Below are 6,000 nucleotides of genomic sequence, written 5' to 3'. Positions count from 1 at the left end.
CTGCTCCCACGGGGGAGGAGAGCGTGAGTGCCCTCGTTTCCTGCCTGACGGGCAGAGCTCTGGAGTGGGCTAATGCGGTCTGGAACGGTCCAGACTCGCCGAGGGACCACTACCCGGAGTTCACCCGCCGCTTTCGGGCCGTGTTCGACCACCCTCCGGAAGGAAGAGCGGCGGGTGAACGGCTGTTCCACCTCAGGCAGGAGACGAGGAGTGCCCAGGACTTCGCGCTGGACTTCAGGACCTTGGCTGCTGGGGCGGGGTGGAACGACAGGGCCCTCATAGACCACTACCGCTGCAGTCTCCGGGCGGACGTCCGCAGGGGAGCTGGCCTGTCGGGACACAGCTCTGTCCCTGGACGAACTGATAGATATGTCCATACGACTGGACAACTTGCTGGCTGCCCGCGGGCGTTCGGAGAGGGTCCTGCCCGTTCCACCCCCGTGCACCCCGCCCCTACCCCTATGGAGGTAGGGGGGCCGTGCCAAGGGGCACCGGAGGAGGTGGCTCCTCCTGCACCAGCTGTGGTCGGAGAGGACACACGGCCGACCGGTGCCGGAGGAGCCAGTCTGGGAGTCGAGATGGTAGGCAGAACACTTCTCGGTTACCTCAGGTGAGTCAGCACCAGATTCACCCAGAACCCCCTGTTGGTCATGTGTTTTTACCTGTTTTGTTTACTAAATTTTTCCCTCTTCCCAGCATAGGGCGCTAGTCGATTCAGGCGCAGCTGGGAATTTTATGGACCGTGGACTTGCCATTAAGCTGGGCATTCCGCGGGTGCCGATAGATTCTCCTTTCCCCGTGCACTCCCTAGATAGCCGACCATTAGGGTCAGGGCTAGTCAGGGAGTCTACGGTGCCACTGGACATGGTAACGCTGGGGAATCATAAGGAACGCATTCGTTTTTTCCTTATTGACTCGCCTGCGTTTCCGGTGGTGCTGGGGGTCCCCTGGCTGGCTGGTCACAATCCCCGTATTTCGTGGAAACAGGGGGTTCTCCAGGGGTGGTCAGAGGAGTGTTCAGGTAGGTGTCTAGGAGTTTCCATAGGTGCCACGTCGGGTGGAGAGTCCAGACCAGGTGTCCACCGTGCGCATTCCCCCGAATACGCCGATTTGGCGATCGCTTTTTGTAAAAAGAGGGCGACTAAATTACCACCTCATCGACAGGGGGATTGTGCGATAGATCTCCAGGTTAACGCTGCGCTTCCCAGGAGTCACGTGTACCCCTTGTCACAGGAGGAGACGGCGGCTATGGAGACATATGTCACGGAATCCCTGGGACAGGGGTACATTCGGCCCTCCATCTCACCCGCTTCCTCGAGTTTCTTTTTTGTGAAGAAAAAGGAGGGAGGTCTGCGTCCGTGCATTGATTACCGAGGTCTAAACGCTATTACGGTGGGGTTTAGTTACCCACTACCTCTCATCGCTACGGCGGTGGAATCATTTCACGGAGCGCAGTTCTTCACAAAACTGGATCTCAGGAGCGCGTATAACCTGGTGCGTATCAAGAAGGGAGACGAGTGGAAAACCGCCTTTAGTACCACATTGGGCCTATGTCTCTTCCTGTTCGGTGTGTGCCCAGAGTAAGGCTCCTAGGCATCTACCAAGAGGGAAGTTACAGCCCCTCCCCGTTCCACAACGACCATGGTCGCACCTGTCCATTGACTTCCTGACAGATCTTCCCCCCTCTCAGGGGAACACGGCGATTCTGGTGGTTGTGGATCGGTTCTCTAAGTCCTGCCGTCTCCTCCCATTGCCCGGTCTCCCTACGGCCCTGCAGACTGCGGAGGCCCTATTTACCCACGTCTTCCGGCACTACGGGGTGCCGGAGGACATTGTCTCTGATCGAGGTTCCCAGTTCACATCCAGGGTCTGGAGAGCGTTTATGGAGCGGCTGGGGGTCTCGGTCAGTTTGACCTCCGGTTATCACCCCGAGAGCAATGGGCAGGCGGAGAGGGTGAACCAGGAGGTGGGCAGGTTCCTGAGGTCGTATTGCCAGGACCGGCCAGGGGAGTGGGCGAGGTATATTCCCTGGGCTGAGTTAGCCCAGAACTCACTTCGCCACTCCTCTACTAACATATCACCCTTTCAGTGTGTGTTAGGTTACCAGCCGGTCCTGGCACCATGGCACCGGAGTCAGACCGAGGCTCCTGCGGTGGAGGACTGGGTCCAGCACTCCAAGGAGACCTGGAGAGCCGTCCAGGACTCACTAAAGGAGGCCAGTGCACGGCAGAAGAGGAGTGCTGACCGCCACCGCAGTGAGGCGCCCGTGTTCGCACCGGGAGACAGGGTCTGGCTCTCAACCCGGAACCTGCCCCTCCGCGTGCCCTGCCGGAAGCTGGGGCCGCAGTGTGTGGGGCCCTTCAAAGTCCTGAGGAGGATAAACGAGGTGTGTTATCGGTTGCAACTCCCTTCCTATTACCGTATTAACCCCTCGTTTCATGTGTCTCTCCTCAGGCCGGTGGTAGCTGGTCCCCTTCACGAAGATGAGGTGCCGGAGGTCCCTCCGCCCCCTCTGGACATCGGGGGGTCCCCGGCGTACAGCGTAAGGGCCATTCTGGACTCGCGACGCCGGGCGAGGGGCCTACAGTACCTCGTGGACTGGGAGGGGTACGGCCCGGAGGAGAGGTGCTGGGTGCCGGCGGCGGACGTCCTGGACCCATCTATGTTGAGGGAGTTCCACCACCTCCGTCCGGATCGCCCTGCCCCTCGCCCTCCGGGTCGACCTCGAGGCCGGTGTCGGCGCGCTGCGGGAGCCGCGTCAGGAGGGGGGGTACTGTCACGATTCCCACCGACGGTGGCGCCCCCTCCTGCTCGGGTGGCGCTCGGCGGTCGTCGTCACCGGCCTATTAGCTGCCACCGATTCCCTTTTGCTTTTCCCTTTTTTTATTTTGTGACACCTGTGGTCAATTAGCCATTAGAGGGGCTATTTAGTTTAGCTGGCCCGCTCCTGTTCGTGCGGGATTAATGATTGTTTCTTGTGTGACGGCTTGTGTTCATGTCGACGTTGTTGTACGCCGCATGTATTTTCTCCCCTGTGTGTGGGAACATTTGTTTTTTTTTGGTGAGTGTATATTAAAAACACCACTACCCTGTGTTCGCTGGTTCCTGCGCCTCATTCCTCCTCCACAATTACCAAGCCTTAACACTAGGTCTTTAGTAGGCTACACCTTCCAACCCAATACTTTTTCCAGATAACTTTGGCATCCCGCCAACTTTTTGCTGACTTTTCTTTATATATGAAAGGTATTGCCAGCGACAAAGCCTCTACTTTTATTTCCGCCAACCGACCTAGTCATGATTGCGGTAAAGTTCTGCCAAATATGAAATGTAGCTGTAATGCTGAGGCGGCATTGGCGCTCACTACGCTCATCAGCTCTTGATGATTGCTCCGCAGCACCTGTTACTACTGTTCTCCTGGCAGTTCTAAACTTTGGAGGCATGTCACTTCACCCATCTCTTCGCATAGCTCACCACATGCAGTGTTTTCTTAAGTACAACTGGATGGATCCATAAGGAATTACTGTGGGAATAAATATCACTCCTATGATGAACTGATTGTAATAAAGTAGGCTAATGAGTGGCGCAGTGGTCTAAGACACTGCATGTCAGTGCAAGAGGAGTCACTGCAATATCTGGTTTGAATCCAGGCCTCATTACATCTGGCTGTGATTGGGAATCCCATAGGGCGGTGCACATTTGGCCTGCCGGGGTAGGCTGTCATTGTAAGTTAGAATTTGTTCTTAACTGACTTGACTAGTTAAATAATGATAATGCAATTAAGGGCATGAAATTGTTGTTTACTGAAACTCCCTAAGTCATCCAATCGTTATAGCCTAATACCTTCGAAGCAATAGCCTACCCACGTGTGATCAACTATTTCGGTACCATATGATAAATCAATCAATGTCAGATTTTTCTCTTCACTGAATCTCCATTTGGATATTGGTTAGGCTACAATGAGGCTGTGGAAATGTTAGCTAAGTTGAGGTGAGTGCTGCTCATGATCATCTTGTCTATTTGGCTCATTTATTAGCATTGATCTGAACATTTTGCCAGAATGTTATCTAGCTTAAAGATGCACAATGTAGAAATCACTTTGTGATTCCTGGTTGCTAAAATTCTAATAGTTCGCCTAAATTCAGTTTATGTGACAAAACAAGTATGGTGTACTGTAGAGAATCATTGTAACATCTAAACAGCTGTGAAATATATTTTCCATAACCCAAAATACTCTATTTTCAGTTGTTTGAATCTGGTGTACAAAACCGAAAGTAAAAGATGCAAAAGGTTAACTTAAGAACGGGAAGCATAGAAAAAACACAGTTTCAAAATAACGTTTTTTGTATGACAGTTCCACACGTTGCCTGATGCAAGTTGTGTGGGAAACATCTTATTTGTATTTTATTCTGTTATATTTCATTATATTCTTAGCCTACTCTAAAATATATGTGTGTTGACTGTGATCAAATCAAATCAAATGTTATTTGTCACATGTGCCGAATACAACAGGTATTCACCTTACAGTGAAATGCTTACTTACAAGCCCTTAACCAACAATGCAGTTTTAATAAGAAAAAAAGGGTTAAGAAAGTGTTTACTAGAATAAAATGAAGTAAAAAAATGTATAAATAAAATAAAAAATGAAAATAAATAAATAATTAAGGAGCAACAACAACTAAACAGTAGCGAGGCTATATACAGGGGGTACCGGTACAGAGTCAATGTGCGGGGGCACCGGTTAGTTGAGGTAATTGAGCTATGTACATGTAGGTAGAGGTAAAGTGACTATGTATGGATAATAAACAGAGTAGCAGCCTGCTTAAAAATGGGGGTGCAGTGGGGACAATGCAAATAGTCTGGGTAGCCATTTGATTAGCTGTTCAGGAGTCTTATGACTTGGGGTAGAAGCTGTTAAAAAGCAATTCTTTTACCTAGACTTGGTGCTCCGGTACCACTTGTCGTGTGTTAGCAGAGAGAAGTCTATGACTAGGGTGGCTGGAGTCTTTGGCAATTTTTTGGGCCTTCCTCTGACACCGCCTGGTATAAAGGTCCTGGATGGCAGGAAGCTTGGCCTCAGTGATGTACTGGGACATACACACTACCCTCTGTAGTGCCTTGCGGTCAGAGGCCGAGCAGTTGCCATACCAGGCGGTGATGCAACCAGTCAGGATGCTCTTGATGATGCAGCTGTAGAACCTTTTGAGGATCTGAGGACCCATGTCAAATATCTTTATTCTCCTGACTGACTGAAAAGCCTTTTCAGCCTAAGTGTGTCTTGTCTGTTTAATGAACAAAATAACTATTGAGTTCATGTGCATGGCGCAGGCTGCACAGACCAGTAACATAATTAAAATATGATAATAAAAAATACATTTTATTAGTCTTATGTAATGTTTTAGAACCTGCCTAAAACAAATTAATAGTGGATTTCTTTGTGATGGTGCATATTCAATGGATTTTTTTAAACATTTAAATGCAACTAAATGTCATTGAAAATGTAATCTATGTAATCCCTAAAAGTAATTACGACAGGTCAAGGCAGGCAGGGGTCGATAATCTAGAGTAGTGGGGCAAAGGTACAGGATGGCAAGCAGGCTCAGGTCGACAGAGGTCAGTAATCCAGAGGTGGGGAAAAGGTACAGGATGGCAGGCAGAGTGGTCAGGCAACCGGGCTTGTGGTTAGGCAGTCGGGCTCAGAGACAGGACAGGCAAGGGTCAAAACCATTAGGTTGAGAAAAAGAGAGATTGGGGAAAGGCAGGAGCTAAGACAAAACTCGGGTAGACCTGACAAACAAGACAAACTGGCAACAGACAAACAGAGAACACAGGTATAAATAAATACACAGGGGATAAGTGGGAAGATGGGTGATACCTGGAGAGGGGTGGAGACAATCACAAAGACAGGTGAAACAGATCAGGGTGTGACAATCCTGAGAGTTTGACAGAAACAATAACTTGAAATGCTGCATTCTCAAAGGTTCTAATCTCATCTTTCTGGTA

The sequence above is a fragment of the Salmo salar genome, chromosome ssa01 (genome assembly GCF_905237065.1).
Source record: "Salmo salar chromosome ssa01, Ssal_v3.1, whole genome shotgun sequence".
Classification (NCBI taxonomy): domain Eukaryota; kingdom Metazoa; phylum Chordata; class Actinopteri; order Salmoniformes; family Salmonidae; genus Salmo; species Salmo salar.
This window is presented reverse-complemented; position numbering follows the sequence as displayed.